The sequence below is a fragment of the Lepus europaeus genome, chromosome 20 (assembly GCF_033115175.1).
Source record: "Lepus europaeus isolate LE1 chromosome 20, mLepTim1.pri, whole genome shotgun sequence".
NCBI lineage: Eukaryota > Metazoa > Chordata > Mammalia > Lagomorpha > Leporidae > Lepus > Lepus europaeus.
Genome location: NC_084846.1, coordinates 53,190,412 through 53,215,558, shown reverse-complemented (window position 1 = coordinate 53,215,558; position 25,147 = coordinate 53,190,412). Strand labels below are relative to the sequence as shown.

At 41.5% G+C, this 25,147-nt stretch overlaps 1 long non-coding RNA gene and 1 pseudogene across 1 annotated transcript in view; both read right to left on the bottom strand.

The window, feature by feature from the left end:
• LOC133749671 (uncharacterized) overlaps positions 1-25,147 on the bottom strand; it is a 215,913-nt gene that overhangs the window by 168,066 nt on the left and 22,700 nt on the right. The window contains exon 2 of the long non-coding RNA XR_009864605.1: positions 3,915-3,984. This is a non-coding gene — a long non-coding RNA (uncharacterized LOC133749671). The remainder of the gene's footprint in view (positions 1-3,914; positions 3,985-25,147) is intronic.
• On the bottom strand, positions 12,278-13,637 carry LOC133749084 (elongation factor 1-alpha 1-like; annotated as a pseudogene).

Here is a 25,147-nt window from a genome sequence, read left to right as displayed (position 1 = left end):
TAAATATAGCTTACTGAAGCACAATTTGAGTTAGAAATCTTTCAATCACCCTTTTAAAATGGTGTACAAAGTTCTGCTAGTATCTTATCTAAGCTTTGTATTAATTCCAATATGCCAAGAGGCCACTCCAAAATATGCACATTCATATGGTAAAGTTGATTCCCTCTCCTCTTAAAAATTCAGTTTTAGAACTGGAAGAGCTCACATAGTCATGTCCAACCACCTCTTCTTTCATTCGAGAGCAGCCAGGAGGAGAAACGCCATGTCAAATATCCCATTTCTACTCACACAGATCAGAAATTAGAATACGGACGTCTGACTGTTACTTCAGTGCTATTTCTACTGCATCACACTAGCAAACTAATTTCATATCTCTGGCTCTCAGTTTCAAGCTATATTCAAAACCAAGAAATTTAGAAGTGAGCATTTATAAAACTCTCTGGTGTCTGAACTATACCACCAACACACACACACACACATACACACACGTGGATTTGTTCTTTAGCCTTTACATTGACCATGATTCTACATCTTCCATTCTCTGTTCCATTGATAATTAACATATAAAATTTTTCATCAGAAAATGTCAATTAAGAAGCAATATGCCAATAGTATGAAGAGAAAGAAGACAAACCAAAACAAAAATAAACAAAAGATTATTCCTCAATGGAAGAGATAAGGGCTATAAACAATCAACCATTCTCAAAATGTCTATTTCACTCCAATACTTTACATTTTGAGTACTCTATTAGTTGCATCGGGTCAGGGAAAACATGATATTTGTCTTTCTGGGATTGGCTTATTTCATTAAGTATAATGGTTTCCAGTTGTGACCAACTTGTTGCAAAAGACAGGATTTCATTTTTTTTTATAGCTAAGTAGTACTCCATAATGTATACATACCATAACTTCTTTATCCAGTCAATAGTTGATGGACATCTGTGTTGATTCCATATCTTAGCTATTGTGAATTGCATGATCATTAAGTATATTGATAATAGATCATTGTAAAGATTAAGAATGGAATTGAGAGGAAGTAGGGGAAAGGGTTGGAATATGGGTGTGTGGGGGGGGAGTCCCACTATGTTCCTAAATCTGTATATATGAAATATATTAAACTTGTATAATTTAAATAAAATTTTAAAAAAAGAAGGAACATGCTTCCTAAAACCATAAAGTTAATGGGTTAACAACTTTGTTTTGCAGGGAAGGAAATTGAACCCTAAAGAGTGTCATGACTTGTCCAAGGTCATATTACTGGATAACAGGAAAGAAAGAACTGGCTTCCAGGTTTCCAGACTCTTCCAAAACCTCTACCTTCCAAGCCATGCTATATATAACCAACAGTACACAGGATGTATAGATGTACCTTGGTAGTTATTTCCTCATTGCTTCAGAATATAATGGTTTTATATCATTTTTAAATAAATTACTTCTAACCATATCTCTGTAGAATGGTGGCAGCAGTTTTAGTATTAGAATTTAATCCAAATATTCTTGAGAGATTTCAAAAGTCAATATGACATTTACTCTTTTGAAAAGACTATTTCTCAAGAGAGGAGTGACTTGTCTTTTCACCGCTATGTTTTAAAACAAAAAGCTATTTTGATTCCTTAAACGGCATCTTTCATCTTCTCATCTATGGAGCTCAATATTTTCAAAAACAACTCATTAATTCTTCTTATCTCTTGTCTCCTTAGAAAAGAGATAAAACTCAAATGCTCCAGAGCTAAATCATTTGCCTAAGGTTGTAGGGGAAATTATTAACATAGCACAGGACTTCAAAAAATTCTGGTATGGAACTTTGTGTACAGTACTGCTACTAATAACTCCCACAAAATTAGCCTCCATTGAAGTCATACTATGCTCTATGCACCATAATATGACTTATCTTTTTTAAAAGATTTATTTATTTACTTGAAAGTTCAGTGACAGAGAGAGAGAGAAGGAAAGAGAGAAATGTTCCAACCACTGGTTCCCTCTCCAAATGACTGCAATGGCCAGCGCTTGGCCAGACTGAAGCCAGGAGCCAGGAGCCAGGAGCTTCATTCACGTCTCCCACGTGGGTGGAAGGGGCCCAAACACTTGGGCATCTTCTGCTGCTTTTCCCAGGCCATTAGCAGGGAGCTGGACAGGAAGTGGGAAACCTAGTACACACAGCAGCACCTATATGGGAAGCCAGTGTCACAGGCAGCAGGTTATCCACTACGCCACAATGCCGCACTCCCTACAATATGACTTACGTGCATTAACTTACTCTGTGATAACGGTGGTCTTAGTACATAATACTTTTATCCTCTTCTTACAGAAGAAGAAAATGAATCCTTCAGAGGTATAGCGTTTTCAAAGTGATCCACTAGAATGAACATGCCCAATTTCTGACCAAGATGCCATGTCTTTCTTTAAAGTATAATCAAGTAAGGGTAGGAGAAACATCTGGGCTCTAGCACTGAAATGGTGAATAAAATGGCTTCTGAGGTTTCCATGGTGGCTGCCCTATGTACATAGGTCTATTCTTCAGGGTACTCAATCTATTTTTTTAAAAAAGATTTATTTATTTATTTGAAAGTCAGAGTTACACAGAGAGGAGAGACAGAGGGAGAGAGGGAGAGAGAGAGAGAGGTCTTCCATCCACTGGTTCCCTCCGCAATTAACCGCAATGGCTGGAGCCGCGCCGATCTGAAGCTAGGAGCCAGGAGCTTCTTCAGGGTCTCCCATACGGGTTCAGGGGCCCAAGGACTTGGGCCATCTTCTACTGCTTTCCCAGGCCATAGCAGAGAGCTGGATTGGAAGTGGAGCAGCTGGGCCTCCAACTGGCACCCATATGGGATGCCGGCACTTCAGGCCAGGACATTAACCCACTGCACCACAGCGCCGGCCCTTCTGAATCTATTTTTTAATGAATTTGAGCTACTTCATGAAAGTAAACTAAAAATTAGCTTTTAGATGCTGGTGTTGTGGCATGGCAAGTAAAGCTGCTGCTTGCAATACCAGTAATCCATATGAGGACCAGTTCAAGGCCCAGCCACTCCACTTCTGATCCAGCTCCCTGTTAATGTGCCTGAGGAGGGGCTGTTGCCGTGGCTCACTTGGTTAATCCTCCACCTGCGGTGCCGGCATCCCATATGGACGACAGGTTCTAGTACCGGTTGCTCCTCTTCCAGTTCAGCTCTCTGCTGTGGCCTGGGAGGGCAGTGGAGGATGGCCCAAGTGCTTGGGACCTGCACCCACATGGGAGACCAGGAAGAAGCACCTGGCTCCTGGCTTTGGATTGGCATAGCTCCGGCCGTAGCGGCCATTTGGGGGATGAACCAATGGAAGGAAGATCTTTCTCTCTCTCTCTCTCTCTCTCTCTCTCTGTCTAACTCTGTCAAAAAAAATGTGCCTGAGGAAGCAACAGAGGATAATCTAAGTTCTTGAGCCCCTGCACCCATGCGGGAGACTCAGAGGAGGCTCCTGGCTCCTGGCTTCTGACTGTTGCAGCCATTGGGGAGTGAATGGAAGACATCTCCCTCTTTCTCTGTCCTTCTTTCTAAACTCTTTCAGATAAATAAATATTTTTTTTAAAAAAAATAGCCTTTAATGTTAGAAGTCAGAATGTTGGTGGCTTCCTGTAGAAAAGGAGTATCCCTGACTTCGAGGGAAGCCCAAGCGTTCTTTTTCAGAGCAAGCAGTGTGCTATCTTGTGTTGTTGTAGGTTGTTAATCACATGTGCTTACTTTGTGGAAATTCTTTAGACACATGATTTATGCAGCTTTCTGTGTGTATGTTATATATCATTAAAGTTCCCATTAAAATTGACCTTTAAAATGTCTAAAAATATATCTGAAATAAAACCACTGTATACCCCTGAGAAAATTGTTTACCTTTACCAGCTGTGAAACAGGTAAGGCAGTGTAACAGAGGTTACTTACAGGCTTTGAAGAAAATGGGTCTTGTTCATTGCCATCCCAATTAAAATTTTCTAAGCCTCCACATTCTTGCCTGTAAAAACAAAGGAATTGAGCCCAATGAGATCTATTACAAGATTAGTTATGTTTTTGTTACTTCATACTCCAATTAAGCTTTCTGTTTGTCTTGTGCATTAGTCAAAGTAAAAGACAGTAAGATGAAATTAAATGCACAATAGATTTATTGGGAAAGACGTAAGAGGAGGCTGAGAAAGATGCCAGACTGTACTGCTTGTGTGAGGGTGAGAGGCAGGGCTCATTGGAACAGATCATGCTTGAAAGGACCAGAGGAGAAGAAGAAATAATGAATTCAGTTTTGATATAATGAGCTTGAGGTGTTTTTTAGACATCAATCTTGAGATGTCAAAGCGAAATACAGGTTTGAAGTGTGGTAGGGTTGTGCATTTGTGAGTCATCTGTATACAGGCAATAATCGAAGCCAAAGGAATAAGAAGTGAGCCTAAGAGCAGGGCGCCAAAGGACAGCAGGAAAAGGCTTGCAGCTTTGAGAGTTCTGGTACTTAAAATCAGGAGAGGAAAGGGTGAGTCTACAAAGACAACCAGTCTACAAAGAGATCAGAAGAAAGCAGAAAAAGATTGTGGCTGGACAGGCAACCAAAGTCAGAAATGATCAACAGTGTCCTGCTGCAGGAAAATCAAGTAAAGGGGTCCATTGAATTCAGAGATTTGGAGGCCATTGTTGATCTTAACAAGAATGATGATAGCTCAGCGATGCTTTATAATAGTGTGTGTTTGGTGGTGGTGGTGGGGTGCCATAGTGCAGATAGTATTCAAATCTAAAATGCAAGTGAGTGCAGTAGTTTTAGAGAGGATACAAACATCTCCTCTATTAACCAGGAGGAATGGTGAATAGATTAGACAGAGATGTATGTCTGGAAATGGGAAGATGAGAGGTTGCAATCTTATCTAATAGCTTCCATTTCCTCTTGAAAATATCATTTTCTGAGAGCAATGGAATAAGGTATGACAGAGGGTTTGAAAACTCATTCCTGAAAATGGGGTAGAAATAGACCAAAATATGCAGCAAGTTAAAAGGCCCGTTGGCTGTTGCTGATAATACATTTAGAGCTGAAAGTAGGCTGAGCTGTTGGAGACAAGCACAGGAAGAGAACGCAGTTGGGTTAATTTGGGGATGTTCCTTTGCCAAATCAGTGCAACAAAAAGCCAGAGAAGAACATATTAATGACATAAACCATAGTATTATTCAATAAATGTGCACAGGCTCATGGTTGAAGAGGAAAGTAAAGAAAAGAGTGATGGCCTTAAAGAAGGCAAAAGAATCATGGAGAGAAGTCAAATAGCTATTTGTTTAAACAACTCTTCCAAAACCAATCAGTCTGGCTCTCAAGATAAGGCATGTTATACCTCTTACGTATGAAAACTCTATTATATTTATGATAGCAAACACAACCAATGCAGTTCCCTTGCCCTCATAATGTTTGTATTCTAGGTAAGTTAGACTAACAGTATTCATTGTAGAGAAATACAATCCAACAGAAATAGAATGTGAAACACATGCATAGTTTTAACTTTTCTAGATGTCACATGAAAATAAGTAAAAAGAATCAGGTTGCCAGATTTTTTTTAAAAATCAGTAATATAAAAAATCTATTTCTACTTACATAAAATCCAAATTTAACTAACCACCTTGTTCCTTTATTTGGTAAATCTATCAAACTTAACAGATGAAATACATCCTAAGCGAATCTTTCAGTATTTCAACATACAATCATTGTAAAACATAGGATGTTTTACACTTTAATTAGTTAAAAGTAAATAAGAATTTGGGGCCAGTGCTGTGGTACTGGCTTCCAATATGGGCACTGGTTCATGCCCCGGCTGCTCCTCTTCTGATCCAGCTCTCTACTTATGGCCTGAGAAAGCAGTGGAAGATGCCCCAAATACTTGGGCCCCTGCACCTACGTGGGAAACTTAGAAGAAGCTCCTGGCTCCTGGCTTCAAACTGGCTCTGCTCCAGCCATTGTGGCCATTTGGGGAGTGAACCAGTGGATGGAAGACCTTTCTCTCTGTCTCCCCCTCTCTGTCTGTAACTCTGTCTCTCAAATAAATAAATAAATCTTTTTAAAAAGTAATAAAATATTTTTTCATTTACCAAATAAAAGATTTGCCAAGGGTTCAATAGCCACAAGTGGCTGCTGCCTAATACATAATAGCGTAGTTCTAAACTCCAAATGCCTGAAGTCATAGACTAGGTTCACCTTTGTAATCTCCCCATTGACTAACATAACATCAAGCCTCTATAATTATTGCCAGCAGACAAAGATACTCTTGAATATAAAAGTTACACAGAAGATAGAAGTATATGTAATGACCAAAAGAGTCTTCTAGAGACTCAAGAAATTGCACTCTTTAGATAGAATTTTATATGGAAAACAAAGTCCTTATAAAAAGACTCATAGCTAACTGTAATCTAATTTAAAAAGAAAATACATACCATATGTTTCAGAAATAAACACAGAAAAGAAGGGAAAGTATCCTTTAACAGGAGTCAAAGTCTCTATCTTAACCTGCACCAAACATTTCTTTCCCTGCATTTTATGCAGGGCTTTAATTCCTAACATGAATATCCATGTTCATAAATATTAGAAATAGCCTAAGAAACTTCACCTCCCTAAAGGCTGCAAGGACAAGCCCTCCCTAAGAATTCCACCAGCAAAGGCTTGTGAAGTTGGGTACCTCTGATGACCATGGCTACCTTCTCTCAGGCAGTTTTCTCTCTTAGAAGAGAGAATGGAATGAAAAGCAGTCTGGAAATTCTTTACCTCATGGTGGAAACCCTAAACAAGAGAAGCTGAAGCTGTACTTTACCCCAAGGAGAAGTCCCTCAGGTCTGACTGCACCAGTCTTTCTTCCCTGCTAACGCTATGGTCTCCTAGAGCATTCATAGAACAACTCTGCTTGGTCAGCAGAGAGAACTCCGTGTGAACGCATCTTGGAGAGAGGAAAATAGGATAAAGAAGAGATCATATTTGCATTGATGTTTACATTTCTTAGGACACATAAAAGTATCATTTAGAATTAATTGCTCACAAGACCAAGATCCCACTGAGAAGATGTTGTTTTATTCAGAAGGGGAACTGACCTAGATCCCCTGAGTTAGATATTGTTCTAATTATTTTTCTCTCTTCACCCTTCAGATGAACCCTGTTAATGTTGCCATTTGTAAAACATTCCCCTCCTTTGTATTTTTAGTGTGTTGAAGTTTAAAGCTCATTATATCATTTTTAATTAGCAAAAAGGTTAATTTTACAGACCTCTGAACTGTCAATTTCTCTCCAGTCCATAAATGGATGTTATTCCACTGACAGTTGCAGAACTAATTTCTGAAGTTTGACTCTACCTACAACAGTGGTAAGATTAATGTCCCACTTCGTTGAGGAAGATGTTATAAAAGTCTTAATGATCTTATGGTAGTTGGGTGACGGTTGAACATTGGAAAGATGACACCCAGAATAGATACTCACTGGTCACTTATTAAGGCATGACCTTGGAAACAATAATCTGGGAAGAAAGTTCACCATTTAGTGAAGAGTCATTTACTTTGGCTACTTAGCATTCACTGAGATCTGACAACTGATGAGTCTCTGAGTCTTTTCAGCACACAAGGAAAACTCTCCTTGTTCTTTTCTTCCATTCTTGAGTTCTCATACACAACCTACAGAAGCAGAGCATGGCCTCGGATAGAATTAAGAATTCTGGTTGGGAGCAAGTCAATTGTTCTCTCTCCTAAAATGATTCACTACCAGCAATATCCTTACTTTTTTAAAGATTGATTGATTGATTGATTTGAAAGGCAAAGTGACAGAAAGAGAGAGAGAGATCATCCATCTGCTGGTTTACCGACCAAATTCCTGTAAGAGGCATTGACCCAACAACCTGAGTAGCCATCACCTACTACCTCCCAAGGTGACATTAGCAGGAAACTGAGTTGAACTGAGACACTGATATGGGATATATGCCTCCCAAACCATAGTTAACCCATTCCATCACAATGCCTTCCCCTGCCCAGTTCTATTTTTACTATTATTTCAAAGACAGTTCTTAGTGGTACTCACATCTTCACACATTCTTTTTCTTTTTTTATTTTTTTTTACTTTTATTTAACAAATATAAATTTCCAAAGTACAGTTTATGGATTACAGTGGCTTTCCCGCCCCCCATAACTTCCCTCCCACCCGCAACCCTCCCATCTCCCACTCCCTCTCCCATTCCATTCACATCAAGATTCATTTGCAATTATCTTTATATACAGAAGATCGATTTAGTATATATTAAGTAAAGATTTCAACAGTTTACACCCACACAGAAACACAAAGTGTAAAGTACTGTTTGAGTGCTAGTTATAGCATTAATTCACATTGAACAACACCTTAAGGATGGGGATCTTACATGATGAGTAAGTGCACAGTGACTCCTGTTGTTGACTTAACAAACTGACACTCTTGTGTATGGCGTCAGTAATCACCCGAGGCTTTTGTCATGAGTTGCCAAGGCTATGGAAGCCTTTTGAGTTCACCAACTCCGATCTTATTTAGACAAGGTCATAGTCAAAGTAGAAGTTCTCTCCTTCCTTCAGAGAAAGGTACCTCCTTCTTTGATGGCCCCATTCTTTCCACTGGACTCTCACTCGCAGAGATTTTTCATTTAGGTCTTTTTTTTTTTTTTTTTTTTGCAAGAGTGTCTTGGCTTTTCATGCCTAAAATACTCTCATGGGCTCTTGAGCCAGATCCGAGTACCTTAATGGCTGATTCTGAGGCCAGAGTGCTGTTTAGGACATCTGCCATTCTATGAGTCTGCTGTGTATCCCGCTTCCCATGTTGGATCGTTCTCTCCCTTTTTGATTCTATCAGTTAGTATTAGCAGACACTAGTCTTGTTTATGTGATCCCTTTGACTCTTAGTCCTATCATTATGATCAATTGTGAACTGAAATTGAGCACTTTGACTAGTGAGATGGCATTGGTACATGCCACCTTGATGGGATTGAATTGGAATCCCCTGGCAAGTCAGATTGAGCATGTCCCATATTATACATCTCCCCCCTCTCTTATTCTCAATCTTATATTTAACAGAGATCACTTTTCAGTTAAATTTAAACACCTAAGAATAATTGTGTGTTAATTAAAGAGTTCAACCAATAATATTAATTAGAACAAACAAAAAAAATACTAAAAGGGATAAAGTATTAAGTTGTTCATCAACAGTCAGGACAAGGGCTGATCAAGTCACTGTTTCTCATAGTGTCCATTTCACTTCAACAAGTTTCCTTTTTGGTGCTCGGTTAGTTGTCACCGATCACGGAGAACATATGATATTTGTCAAATTGTGATAGTGAAGAGAAATCAAAATGAAATGAAGAATTCAATAGATCAAATGACAAACACATTAGAGAGCCTTAAAAACAAAATGGGTGAAGCAAAAGAGAGAATATTGGACTTAGAAGACAGAGCACAGGAAAGTATACAGTCAAACCAAAGAAAAGAAGAGGAAATTAGAAATCTAAAATATATTGTCAGGAATAGGCTGGCGCCGCGGCTCACTAGGCTAATCCTCCGTCTAGCAGCGCCGGCACACCAGGTTCTAGTCCCGGTCAGGGCACCAGATTCTGTCCCGGTTGCCCCTCTTCCAGGCCAGCTCTCTGCTGTGGCCAGGGAGTGCAGTGGAGGATGGCCCAAGTCTTTGGGCCCTGCACCCCATGGGAGACCAGGAGAAGCACCTGGCTCCTGCCATCGGATCAGCGCGGTGCGCTGGCCGCAGCACGCCTACCGCGGCGGCCATTGGAGAGTGAACCAACGGCAAAAGGAAGACCTTTCTCTCTGTCTCTCTCTCTCACTATCCACTCTGCCTGTCAAAATATATATATATATATATATATATATATATATATATATAGTCAGGAATCTACAGGATACTATTAAAAGAAAAAAAATTCGGGTTCTAGAAGTTCCTGAAGGCATGGAGAGGGAGAAAGGATTAGAAGGCCTTTTTAGTGAGATACAAACAGAAAACTTCCCAGGTTTGGAGAAGGACAGAGACATCCAAGTACAAGAAGCTCATAGAACCCCTAATAAACGTGGCCCAAAGAGATCCTCACCACGACATGTTGTAATCAAACTCACCACAGTGAAACACAAATAAAGATTCTAAAATGTGCAAGAGAGAAACGTCAGATTACTCTCAGAGGATCTCCAATTAGACTCACAGCTGACTTCTCATCAGAAACCCTACAGGCTAGGAGGGAATGGAGAGATATAGCCCAGGTACTAAGAGAGAAAAACTGTCATCCCAGAATACTATATCCTGCAAAGCTCTCATTTGTGAATGAAGGTGAAATTAAGACTTTTCATAGCAAACAGAAATTGAAAGAATTTGTCACCACTCATCCAGCCCTGCAGAAGATGCTGAAAAATGTGTTACACACACAAACACAGAAACATGGCCATCAATATGAAAGAAGGTAAAGGAAGGAAACTTTCCAGTAAAAGATCATAGGAAGCTCAAAGCATATATTAGAAAACATCTTTGGGAAAATGGCAGGGCAAAGTTACTACTTATCAATAGTCACATTGAACATTAATGGCCTCAATTCTCCAGTTAAAAGGACATCTTCACACATTTTTCAAGAGAATCACTGATGGCTTTTTTATTCTGCACTATATTTTCAAGGACTTGTGTGTGGTGAACAAGTTTGGAAGTAAGAAATGGTGTTTCCTGGTTGGGGGTCAGGGCAGACACCAGACACAGTGGTTAAGCCACCACTTGGGATAATCACATCTCACATCAAGTGTTTGAGTTTGAGCCCTGGCTCTTCTTCTGATTCCAGCTATCTGATAATGTACACCTTGGAGGCAGCAGGTGCTGGTTCAAGAACTGGGGTCCCTGACACAACATAGGAGACCCAGACTAAGTTCCAGGCTCTAGCTTCCAGTTTCAGCCTGTCCAAACCTGATTTCTGAGGGTATCTGGGGAGTGAACCAGTGGGTGGAAGACCTTTCTCCCTTTCTCTCTCTCACTCCCTCTCACTCTCCATTTCAAATAAAATGAAAGTAAATAAAAATTGAAAACATAGAAATGTTATTTCCCTCTTGAACAAAGACAGGCAAGTTTATTATCCAGTGAAATAAAAATTAGATCTTCTTGGGGAAAAAAAAAGCCACAGCAATACCTACTGCCCATTGTAAAATATTTCAGTTCCTTAGACTCAGGGTTCCTCTCCTAGAATGCATCCCAGTGCATGTGCAAGGGTCAATTGGCCCTTTTTGTATCACTTTGTGGGGTTCAGAGAACTGGCAAAAAATGCTTATACTCTGACCATCACTGTTACTGTAAATAATAGATAACCCTTTGTCTCTTATCCAGGAATCTCATGTTTTCTAACCAGTTTCCATGAAACTATGGCATGTTTGCTTGTTTGCAGGCAGGATAAAGCCTAAAATTCTCCATAGTTCTTAACAAGAATCAGCTAGGAAAGGTAGACAGATGCAGACTTTTGCCACTCAAATGCCTACTCCTGGTCTTGTCCTTTAAGCTGAGGATGGAGAAAGCCAGAAGGTGAGCATTTTCTGGAGCACAGGTTCTCAACTAGTACAGCACAACAATGTACTGCAAATTCTCGCTTAGTGTCTTGTGTTGGCTTAATGTGCAATATAGACTTTCACTACAATGGAGCATGGGCCCCATTATGATGATGTCCACCAGATTAGATGCTGAGCTGACCTGCTCATGCAATATCACATAGACTATTGTACATCGTTGTGAAGGCAAGACATGAGAAGTTAAATCCAGCATGAAATGAAAACTGCATTTACAGACACATGTGAAGTTCTTGCTTCATGAATGAAAAAGTATTGTTGGAGCTTTCAAAACTTTCCTTTAGGCAGAGATGGGCACCAAAGGGTGACCAGTTGAAAAGCATGGTAACTTCACGAAGTTTTTTCAGTTTTCCAAAATGTTGCCACTTTATAAAACAGTTTTCACATTTTCATTTTTCTTTTTTTCCATTAAACTTTGTTTTAATGGGTCTCAAAATTCTGGAACAGATTTTTGGTCAAGTTGTTTCCATTAAAAAGTACTGATTTTAAAAAGTAATAACTTAAAATTGTCATGCACTCACACACACAAAATGGTCCACAAAACATTCTCCTCTCCTTCTGAAGGTTTTACGATGCACTGTTGTCATTAACCAGTCTTTCACTGTTGAACTTAAATGGCCAATTAAGACAAACAGTTCTGAGACCACTTCTCCACCACTGATTAAGACTGGCGTGGCAGGAGTTAGGGATGATATTCATTTAGCCTTCTGGGCTTTCTGGGCAGACTTGGTGACTTTGCCAGCTCCAGCAGCCTTCTTGTCCACTGCTTTGCTCACAGCCACAGCAACTATCTGTCTCGTGTCACAGACAGCAGGACAACCCAGGGGAGGACAGTCAGAGAAGCTCTCAACACACATGGGCTTGCCAGGAACCATATCAACAACGGCAGCATCAGCAGATTCAGAGCCATCAAAAATGCAGGGCCATCTTCCAGCTTCTTCCCAGTTTCATGGTCAATCTTTTCCTTCAGCTCAGCAAACTTGCAAGCAATGTGAGTTGTGTGACAACCCAGCACAGGGGTGTTCCCAGCACTGTGACCTGGGTGGCTCAGGATAATCATCCGAGCAGTAAAGCCAGCTGCTTCCACTGGTGGGTCATTTATGCTGTCACCAGCAATGTTGCCATGACAAACATCTTTGACAGACACGTTCCTGACATTGAAGCCCACGTTGTCCCCAGGGAGAGCTTCACTCAAAGCTTCAGGGTGCATTTCCATGGACTTGAGTTGTGATGATGACTGGAGCAAAAGGAACCACCATGGCAGGTTGGAGAACACCAGTCTCCACTTAGCACACAGGGACAGTACTAATACCACCAATTGTGTAGACATCCTGTAGGGGCAGACGAAAAGGCATATCAGTTGGTGGGAGGATGCAATTCGGGGCTTCCAGCAGTGTGGTTCCACTGGTATTGCCATCTTTGCAGGGATTTTCCATCCCTTGAACCACGGCACATTGCACTTGGCTCCAGCATGTTGTCACCATGCCAACCGTAAATTGGCACAAATGCTGCTGTGCCAGGGTTGTAGCCAATTCTCTTAATGTAGGTGCTGACTTCCTTACCGATTTCCTCGTATGTCTTCTGGCTGTAGGGTGGCTCGGTGGAATCCATCTTGTTAACACCAACACTTGGTTGTTTCACACCCAGTGTGTAAGCCAGAAGGGCACGCTCACAGGTCTGCCCATTCTTGGGGACATCAGCTTCCAATTCCCCGACACCAGCAGTAACAACCAGGACGGCACTGTCAGCCTGAGATGTGCCCGTAGTTAAGTTTCTGATGACGTCTCTGTGTGCTGGGCAGCAATGAGAGTCATGTAACACTTGCTGGTCCCAGATTTCCACAGGGAGATGTTGACGGTGATACCTCGCTCATGCTCAGTTTATCCCAGACCCACGCATACTTGAAGGAATCCTTTATCATCTCGGCAGCCTCCTCAAATTTTTCAATGGTTCTTTTGTCGATGCTACCACATTTGTAGATCAGATGGCCAGGGCTGGTGGACTTGCCCGAATCTACGTGTCCAATGATGATGTTGATGTCTTTTCCTTTCCCATTTTGGCTTTAATTAGCAGTGGTTTCACAACCCCTGTGCTCTGGCAGCAAAGCTGTTCCAAAAAAAGCCACCTTTTCATTTCTCCCAAGGTGCTACCCTTCAATCACAAAAACATAAGCTGATGTGAAGCATGAATCTGCAGGAGCCATCGTTCTGCCAAGCCCAGCATCCCCAAGACAATATCCTGTGATGCTGATTCAAACAGGAATTTACATGCGACAACAGAGCTAAACACAGAATTGAGCAAAATAGAAGGCGCTTTCTTGTTGTCATCTTAGAAGCAGTGAGAAAATGCCTTGCCCTCGAGCTTCTGAGTCCTCCTCTAGTTCTCAAAAGGAGCTCAGTTCAGTACAGGTGCTACTTAAAGAGATGTGGAGATGATTCCTCTGAGATGAAACCCAGAACTCACATATAAAGAATAAACATCAGGCATTCGGATCTGGCTGAAGGGCCCATGAGAGTATTTCAGGCATGAAAAGCCAAGACACTATGGCAAAATAAAAAGAGGATCTAAATGAAAGATCTCTGTGAGTGAGATCCCAGTGGAAAGAACGGGGCCATCAAAGAAGGAGGTACCTTTCTCTGAAGGGAGGAGAGAACTTCCACTTTGACTATGACCCTGTTGAAACAAGATTGAAGTTGGCAAACTCAAAAGGCTTCCATAGCCTTGGCAACTCATGACTAGAGCCTAGGGAGATTACTGACGCCATAAACAAGAGTGTCAGATTGTTAAATCAACAACAGGAGTCACTGTGTACTTACACCCCATGTGGGATCTGTCCTTAATGTGTTGTCCAATGTGAAGTAATGCTATAACTAGTACTGAAACAGTATTTTTACACTTTGTGTTTCCGTGTGGGTGCAAACTGATGAAATCTTTACTTAATATATACTAAATCGATCTTCTGTAAATAAAGAGAATTGAAAATGAATCTTGATGTGAATGCAATGGGAGAGGGAGTGGGAGATGGGAGGGGTGCGAGTGGGAGGGAAATTATGGGGGGGGGGAAGCCACTGTAATCCATAAACTGTACTTTGGAAATTTATATTTACTAAATTAAAAAATTAATTAAAAACAAAAAAAGAAGAAGCAGTCATCCCTGAGGGGTAGAGAGAGAGAAAGAGAGAGGCCTGCAGAAGGTCTTGAACCTCTGGAAAGAAATCTACAGGTAACAGATGGAATTCTACAAAGCCCAGATCATGAGTAATTCAGAAATAACCAGAGGTAAACCAGCCTGCCCTGCCCTATGAAGAATGCGGCAAACATTACTGTGAGTGAGCGCCCTCAAAGCTTGTTAGAAAATACTGTTGCCAAATAGACAGTTCTCTTTCCTCCCGTTAGAAAAGCAGCTTCCTGGAGCAGGGGGTGTGGGTAGGATAGGCATTTGGTGCAGTGGTTCAGATACCTACAACCCCTCTCTGAGCACCTGAGTTCAAGTCCAAACTCTGCACCTGATTTCAGATTGCTGCTAATGCACACCCTGAGAGGTAGCATCATGTGCCGCCCACATGGGAGACCCAGGTTGACCTCCTGACTCCTGGCTTCAGCCTAGCCCCGACTGTTGGGCACGTGGGAAATGAACCAGAGGATGGAAGATCTCTCTCCATTTCTCTGCCTTTCAAACAAATAAAATAAATAAAATAAAAAATTTTAAAGCCTCTCTATTCATGAAGTGCTGCAGGTTGAGCTACAGGAAAGAACCTCCTGTGACATTATCTGGAAAGCAAAGCAAAGTGATTTCTCTCAGGAATAACCACATTTTTCACCTTTGCTTAAAAGTAAAAAAAAAATCAGATAAATATTTTAAGGGAAGCCCTAATTGACCACCTGCAATGTTGACAATTTTACACTGTAAAGGAAAATCCTGCTGTCTTACTACTAAAGATGCCTTAAATAATGGAGACCTTTTCAGCTTATCCAATCTGAGGATGGCTATATGTTTTAATGAAGACTTTGGACTCCTGGGAAATATAAGGGGGAGCATGCAGAAATGGTGATAGATTTTCTGTCTTTTAACCCTAGTGGGAAAGCTTATTTTGAAGAATTCCAACGCTAATGAAGATACACAACAGATGACAGAACCGATTAACTGCTAAGAACCCAATTCTTCCCTGCGATCTAGCCAGGTTTTGGTTCCCTGTTAAGATCCAGTTCTTAGGTCCACCCGTGAGGGAAGGAAGGAAAGCACAGTGTCTGCTTCAAACACATCATGGCCTCCAACTCTGCTTTGCCCACTTTAAGTAGATTGCTTGGTTTGGCTGCTTATGCTGTTTTTCCTGGAAACCACTCATACTTTTTTTGGGCTGAGCTCCTAAACCACTGGAAGTAGTCTGGCCGAGAAGGAATTAGAGTCCAAGTACTTTTTTATGACTCTATTTTACCTGCTCCTTTTGAACAGTCTATGCTTGAACAAACACAGAAAACAAATTTATTGACAACTTCTTACACTAAGGTCCTACAGGAAGACTTTGTTGTTACCTATCCTTTCTTACCACTTTTCACGGAGAAAGAATAAGCGTGGCTGAATCCAGCTGGTGACTCCCATGGAAAAGTTTAGCACAGCAACATGTGCAATCAGTTAAGACTTCAGTCCCGTCATCCTTAGCGAAAGGAGCTGAAGACAATTCAGAACGGAAATGGAATTCTAGGCGCCAAGCCTCAGAACTAAGCTTTCAAAAGTCACCCATGAAAGATGTGCACTTTTCTCATTGTTCATTGCCTGGTAAATGCAGACAACTATGGCTTTAAGGAGATTTTATCCACCGTAGTGGTTTCTGCATCTGTATAGAACATTATCACTCCCTTGGCAGGTCACCGGGACTTGCCCACATCTGTTTCTGCTTTCATTTCTGTTACCCTATTCCTTTCTGGCCAGGAGTGAAAAAGAACTGCAAGTTTATAAGTGCCACGGAGGCATATGGTTGAAGAGAGTATTTTTCCTTTTACCAAACCATTATTTCTGCCTGGATTATTTTTTTCCCATTTTTCACTTAATTTATACATAATCTCAATTAGATTTCTATGCATATTCTGAAAATGACATTTTAAAGAGGCACTTTAGAGTGATCTAAATGCTCAGAAATTTTATTTTTACTACTGAACTACAGAGCATATTGAAAGCAGCTGTTGATAGAAGGCCCATGGTTTCAGAGTTAGGCAGAGTTATTTCTGATCCTAGTTCTGCCACTTATTGCCCATCTGACCTGAATCCTAGGTTTTCTTAACTATACATAGGTCATGAAAAACATCCAACATCTGTAGGTGTTTGTGAAGATTTGACTATAAATGCATGTTAACTGGCTAGAAAGGGGAGAGAACATTAAAGAGTAGCTCTTACTAATATTTTGTGGCAGTAACATTATGGTCACATTCAGTAATTTTAAAAACTTTCTGTCTATCATTATGAAATCTAATTGTTATATGACTGCTGTAGCCATTTGGAGAGTAAACCAATGGATGGAAGATTCCTCTCTCTCTCTTTCTCTCTCTCTCTTTCTCTCTCTCTCTCTCTCTCTCTCTCTCCACCCCCCATCTCTTCCTGTCTATGTCTGTCACTCTGCCTGTGAAATAAAAAAAAATAAATCTTCAAAAACAGGAAAGAAAAAAAGTTCTGGTATCTGGGAATACTGGAAAAGGGTATTATCTGGTAGAATCAGAGAGTAGACCTAAACAAAACAGACAAGGAGATCAATTGAAGAAAGCCGGTCTCCAGCTCTCGCCTCTATTCTCTTGATTGGGAATCAGCTCCAGCTCTTTACTGAAGGCTGGCTCTAGGGATGACCAACACCAGTGTGAGTTAACCACACGAGGTGACCGCAGACTGGTCCCCAACTGTCAACTGGGTTTGCTGTGTGAGCAGTACCATTAAGCAAGGAGCATGACCCGCATTCATTTCACTCATTTATAAACAAATAAAAAAGATACTGATGTTTAAAACAAAAAATTTGAGCCACATTTAAAAGACAACAGTGCTTTGGATATTTATCTCCTTTCTGGAGGCAAAGGTGAGTAAGGAATGTTGCACTGTTTTGATAGGACTGATCCAACCAGCTGCATTGAAGTTTGCTTCTGTCATGTGGGTGGTAGTGTTTGCTCTATCAGGGGAGGTATTTGTGACTCTTAGCTCTAAAGCTCTGATTATTTCCTATACATCCTAACAATTTTCTAGGTACCCCAAGGACAACCACACTCAGCTATCTATATTCTCTAAAAATATTTTGTTTCTTCTCTCTGTGGTGAGGTTGACTTTCATAAAGGAAGACAGAGATTCTGGTAAACATTGGAGTCTTCTCTTTAATCAGTTTTTTCTCATCTCCTATTTGGTATCACTTTCTTCCCTCTGGGTCATTTCAATGAAATTAGACCTTGCCATGCCATACTAAATAAAGGAAAAGAAGACTATGAATTAATGAAGTTTGGGTAATGTAATTCTTTTAATGAAATTCAAGTTTATTGCTTTAAAGAACCTATGGTAATTAAAACCTGACTGAGAACTGCTTCGTTGAGATTCAAATTTAATAAATAACGAAGCAAGATTTGCAATTAGAATATCATATCCAGGCACCAGCCCAAGTATTGCCCATGTCTGCTAACCATTGTAAGCATTTTTATTCATTTATTCATTCATTCTTTCCACACAAACTTATTGAGCACATATTATTTGCCAGATGGTATGCGAGATGCTAAGGATAGAATGGTTAACAAGAGAGAATTATTTTTTCTTGTTATTTCAAAAAACTTTTTCTCTAATATTTTCCCTTTATGATCTTATTTACATTATTTGGTATAGTCATATAACCACAAATTTATAAATAAGTCTAAATTAATAAGGTTTTATTCAAGGGCAGAAAATAATCAGCAAGTCTTTGCTTTTCTGCAGCTGCAGATTTTAAAAAATAAAAAGCTGTCTCTATCTATTTTCCATTCTCAGACAGTTTGCAGGAAAGAGATGCGTTTTGACTAGAAATGACTAACCAAGTCAATCTTTACTTCTGCTATCCCAACTATTAACAAGAGTTCTAACCAACAACAAGCAAGAGAAATATTACAAAGCCAAGCAAATACTGTCCCATAAAACACAATAGAAATACATCTGATGGAAACATGCTGAAGTTACCAATGGTGCAGAGTAAGATGAAGGTGCTTCAAAAAGTTTGTTAGTATGGAACTTTATTTTTTTAAAGACTTATTTTATTTATTTGAAAGACAGAGTTATAGAGAGAGGTAGAGACAGAGAGAGGTCTTCCATCTGCTGGTTCACTCCCCAGATGGCCACAATGGAGCTGCGCCAATCTGAAGCCAGCAGCCAGGAGCTTCTTCCAGGTTTCCCACGTGGGTGCAGGGGCCCAAGGACTTGGACCATCTTCTACTGCTTTCCCAGGCCATAGCTCAGAGCTGAATCAGAACTGGAGCAGCCAGGACTAAAACCAGCTCCCATGGGTTTTAGTCCATGGGACGCCAGCACTTCAGGCCAGGGCTTTAACCTGCTGTGTCACACCGCTGGCCCCTAGTATGAAACTTTAAAGTATGTTTATTTTGGTGCAAAATAAAACACTTTAAAATCCATGCATTTGAGGGGCCCTCATAAAATTTTATGGAAAATGTGTTGTAATATAATCATGTGTGGATTTCAAAATATTTTCCACGAAAATAAGCTTGTCTTTTCATTCCATTATCCCTTGCACTTTATAAACTATCATACAGTTGTCTTGGGTGGCAAGATGATTCAGAAGGTTAAGCACAAAAGGCTAAAAGCTTAGAGTGCTCATATGTAAATCTGGGCTCTCAGTGGGGTACACTGGCCAGAAGAGAAGGGCATGGAGTCCTGGAAGAAGAACCAAAACAGCCCCTTCACCTCATCGGGATACAGTTTACTCCTGAGTAGTGCAGGTACGATCAAAGCCTGACAAGACTGGTGACAACGGCAAGGCTATTTTGCAGAGTGGATTCTTTGGTCAAATGATGAGGTCAAACCAGAAACTTTCCATGGGAACCACCACTTTTAACATTCTTCATTTCCAGAATTAGAGTTAGCATGTTAACTTCACAGTTGTTTCACAGGTAGGAAATTTTTTAAAAATTTGTTCTGAATGACACCCGCCCTACTCACCACTCTCCTACACACTACTTCAAAACATTATATTAGGGGTTGGGTTATGTCCTCCAAAAATTCTTATGCTGAATCTTAAATACCTCTGAATGTATTTGCAGACCGTTTTGAAATAAGTAACCAATTTAGAACGAGGTTATTAGGGTAGGCTATAATTAAATATCACTGGTGTGTTAGGAAATTTGGAGGCAGAGGAAGGACAAGGTGAAGATGCTGCCATCAGCAAAGCAAAAAGGCCTGGAACAGCTTCTTCCCTCACTGCCCTCAGGAGGAGCCCAGCCCGCCAACATCTCCATCTACATTTCCAATCTCCTCATATGGGAGACAACAAAGTTCTGTGGTTTAAGCCACCTGGTTTGTGACACTTGTGACAGTGGCCCCAGCAAACTAATACGCTCCAAAGGAAGAGAGAGAGAGAGAGAGAGAGAGAGAGAGAGAGAGAGAGAAAGGAAGGAAGGAAGGAAGGAAGGAAGGAAGGAGGGAGGGAGGGAGGGAGGGAGGGAGGGAGGGAGGGAGGAAGAGAAAAGAAAGAGAGAGAAGGAAAGAAAATAGAAGAAACAGATATCAGACTATCCCAAATACCGAAGAGCAGTGTCTTAGACCCTGGACTTCTGAACCCATCCACCTGTGGGCATGTCCCCTCTTGTGGCCTTTCTTTCTTTCCCCCTACCTTCCACTCCCCAAAGCTGCCAATGGGCCCTTTTTAATTAGATTTAAACAGGCTGATGTGATGTACAGCATTTATAACCCAATTTGTCCCGGCTGCTGCTCCACTCTCCCACCCAGAGTAGTGTTCTCTGTGGTTGGATGTCATAGTGAGGACCCTTGCTAGCTACCATATGTGTACGCGTGTGCCAGATAGGTGATGAGGAGCTCCTGAGACATTCTGAGAGGAGGAATGATACAACTCAACGCTGCTTTAGGAAGATGACTAATGACAATGCAAACGAGGGACCAGAAGTAGAGGGTGAACAGCTATTATAATGGTTCAGGCAGGTGATATGACCAAGTAGTCAACAGGATTAGACTAGATCGACAGCTCTCAAATTGGAGTAGACATGCCTGCAAGGTGTGTTAGTACACAGGTTGCTAGACCCACACTCAGATTCTGTTTCAGTTAGGGTGGAGCATGGGGCCCAGAGCTTCAATATAAGAGTGCCCACTCAGTGATAACTGCTCATATCAAGTTTGACATTAATTGGGGCATGTTAACTAGGAATTAGAAACCTCAGAACCTAAAACTAATGGAAAAGACCCTGAATGGTGTCCTCAATTCTGGCCATAGCTTTAAAATGAAAACCTAACCACTCCTCCTCCACCCTCCCCTCCTGTGTTGAGAGTCATAGATTTATCATTTGGAAAGCCTTTCTATTTGATTTTCAAGAGAAATTGGTGAATTTACAAGTAGCGGATCTGCTTATTATTCTATGTAAGTTGAGAAAATATTACCCCCAATTTACAGATGAAAGAAACGATACTCCAAAGGGATCTTGACCCTCTCTCATTTCTGTTCTTGCCAAGATTTTAATAATTCGCCACAAGATTAACATGCCAGCTCCAGAGAGTGCCCTTAACAGACAGGAGAGGGAAAATCTTAGACTGATTATTAGAAGCACACCCCCAATCTAAAGCAATGCACCACACAATCCGAGTCCATTAACAGCAGCTCATCAACTCTAACCGGCTTTCTCACTGGAAAATTATTGAGTCTGCTTGATATTCATCCTATAGGACTGACCAAGTGTCTGTTTTTTTTCCCCTCTGTTCTTTGAATTTGTTTTCTATAAAGCAACATTAAGCTATAGATTCAGCAGAGTCCCTTGTAAAATAAGGAAAAAAGAAGCCTCTCTTCTTATTCCCTTCAAGTTCATGAAAAGTCCCAAGCACTGTACTTTCTATTAAACTGAGAAGAGCTATGTGTAATGAGGAAAGAATTTTGTTCAACAATAGCAGCAGTGCCACATAGCTGACCAGCTGGAGCTCAGCCCAGCTGTGGCTGCGCAGCCCTCCCTCCCAGAAAGAAGCCAGCGTGGCTCAACAGGGCGACTGCAAGAGGGAGTCAGCCTTCAGCCTCCCCCTGGGAAGCCAGCCACTTCCGTCTGCAGCAGGATCTACGCCTTTCTGAAGCTTTGGTCGCCCTCTCTCTTGTTATCTATCTCCCTATCTACCTCTATCTCTAGCATCTCTAGCTCTCCCTCCCCCTCTCCTTCTCCCTAACTCCAAGGCTTATAGTCAGTTTTAAGGTTTTCACATGAGCCTTTCAGTGTATTGGATCCACACAGACTATCCTTGGATCTGAATAAAAAATTAGCTGCTTTTATTTCTTGGGGACTACATTTTGATCAACAGATGAGGGTAACAAACTGACACTTAAGGGGGGGAGGCATTCTGAACCCTACATTTCAACCTCTCCTTGCTGACTGCTATTTAAGGCACATATTCCAACTTAGAAAATGTAATATATAGGTCCTTAATGTGTTTAGTTAGGGACCTCATGAATCATGTGGATTTCTCCGCAACCTAAGCGGTCATTATGCTGCCCCAAGGGCGTGCCTTTCTGTGGACATTTCATCTTTGTGTCCCTGTTTATTTGTAGCAAGCAAGGCCAGTTCTGTAGGACACTGATTAGAGAGACAATGTTAGTTATCGACTGTAAGTTTCATCCAACCAAAAGCTGCCAATTGTTGTTCACATAATGAAGATGCAGAGCTTTCAGACTTGATTGTGTTTTTTGCTTTAGGGCTTCCGATCCTAGCTCAGGCTCTCAGAAAGGCCAAACTACTTCTTATCCTGCATTATTCCTTCTCAGCAACAACACTCTAACCATGCGTCTTGGAGACTGCCTGCAAGTTGTTGCCATTAAAACCTCCTTTTTAACTGCAACAGTCCTGCTCTTAGTCCCCTCAAAGCTGATGCACCAATGCTGCTTCCTTTGCTTGCTGCTGGACTTGGACTTTGCAAGGAATTGTACTAAGTGGGGAGAGACAGTGGGGGATGGGATGGGTGGTGAGTTAGTATAACCCAGCAGAGCTGAGCTGGCTGGGAGATGCTTTCTCACCAGATGTTATACATCAAGAAGAGACAGGCTCTTGTAACCCTTTCCTGGCAACTAGTTGGAAACAAAAGTCAGTGTGGATAGATTTTTCTGATGAAAACATACACACAGCATAACACTGTGAACTAAATTCACATCTAAATGTGGTTATGAGAATTTGACAATGTTTGTGTCTGTGGTTCGGAGGGTCACTTGTGTGAAGATGCAGAGGCATTAAACAGTGAAGAATCACTGACTTCCAGACGGTCTCGCTGTTTACTTTTTCTGAAGGAAAACTACTCTTCCCACTGAGGTGCAGGCAAAGAAAGCTCTCATCTGAAAACTATAAAGGGAAGTGCAGGGCGGGACCTCCCTGGTCTAAGCCCAGAAGTGTAGTCAGATGTGCTTCCCTTAAGGGTTAAGTCCAGAGCACCTCCCAGGAAATGACAAATGGTCCCATAGCCCAAGTTCTGCCCACCCCCCTGCCCCCAGCATCCAGACTTCCAGACATCAAATAGTTAGAAAAAGTGTTTGGTTTGAAATAATTCCTGAGGGTTAGCTTGCCTCACAAACCACATTCTTTCTACCCTCCTCCCCCTACACAGTTTTAAAAAAAGGAAAACGCCTTGGAATTCTGATGATAGATTTTCACAAAATTGTCCACGTTGCTTGCAGAGGCAAAAAAAAAAAAAAGGCAAGAAAGTCAAGAAAATCTGTATAAAGTTATGACTTCTGTGGCTACTGAAATGTTGGTCTTTAATTAGAGATATTTGTCTTCCCTTCTTACTTCTTTACATTTTGAATTCTTACTGTAGTCTTCATCTTGCAGTTTTCCATTCTAACACCCGAATTCCATTTTAGCTCTATTCCCATGCAGACATTAACTATTTTTTGAAATCCAAGGTCCAGGGCCAGCGCTGTGGTGTAGTGAGCTAAGCCTCTGCCTGCAGCACCGGCATCCCATATGGCCTCCAGTTAGAGCCCCAGTTGTTCCTCTTCCGACCCAGCTCTCAGCTATAGCCTGGGAAAGCAATGGAAGATGGCCCAAGTCCTTGGGCCCCTGCACCCACTTGGGAGACCCTGAAGAAGCTCCTGGCTCCTGGCTTTGGATTGACTCAACTCTGGCTGTTGCAACCATTTGGGAAGTGAACCAGTGGATGGAAGACTTTTCCCTCTGTCTCTTCCTCTCTGTTTATAACTCCATCTCTCAAATAAATAAAAATCTCAAAAAGAAAGAAAGAGAGAGAGGGAGGAAGGAAGGAAGGAAGGAAGAAAGGAAGGAAGGAAGAAAGAAACCCAAGGTCCTTGAATGGTCCCAAACCTTAAGTTAATCTGTCAACATTTTTCAGCCTGCAGATGCTTGGGGCCCACCCTCAAAAGTTCTCATTCAGTGGGCCGGCACCACGACTCACTAGGCTAATCCTCTGCCTGCGGCACCAGCACCCCGCGTTCTAGTCCTGGTCGGGCACCAGATTCTGTCCCAGTTGCTCCTCTTCCAGTCCAGCTCTCTGCTGTGGCCCAGGAAGGCAGTGGAGGATGGCCCAAGTGTTTGGGTCCTGCACCCACATGGGAGACCAGGAGGAAGCACCTGGCTCCTGGCTTCGGATTGGCGCAGCGCCAGTCGTAGCGGCCATTTGGGGGGTGAACCAACGGAAAAGGAAGACCTTTCTCTCTGTCTCTCTCTAACTCTGCCTGTCCAAAAAAAAAAAAAAAAAAAAAAAAAAAAAAAAAAAGTTCTCATTTAGGAAGTGGGGTTTGGAGCCTTAGAAAATGCAGTGGATTCCTTTAGTGATTTTAATGCAGATCTTAGTTTGCAAAACACTGCTCCCAGTATACACACATCCCACACATATGCATGTGCACACACACACATTACTTCCCTCAATGAATTCCATCAGAGAACAGTCATCATGAAGATTTCTGTTTGCAATTCTATCATAGAAGAGATCCTACTTTTCTTTTATTGATAAAGTTCTGCAAAAAGTGGCCAATCTGGCCTCACCATTTCTGCTTCCCAATCCCACTGTTCACTTACACTGGGTACAATCTAGCTTCTTCCTAATGATTCCTAGATCAGAAGTCAGTGACTTCACAATCATGAAGTTCAGTGGTCACCTTTAGTCCCTTGCTTCTCAAACCTGCTCTCGGCATCTAACATTGGCCACCATCCCCACCTTGTAGCCCCTCCTTCCTTGGGACCACGGACACCAGCACTCCCCAGGTCTTGTCCTGTCCTGCTCTTTGCTCTTTCTCTAGATCTTCATATTCTTCCTACTGTGACCTCAGACAAAGTCTGTCCTTGGCTACTTTGTGTTCCATCTGCACACATTCTCCTCCAGGCAAGCTTTTACCACCTGTCGGTCCTGC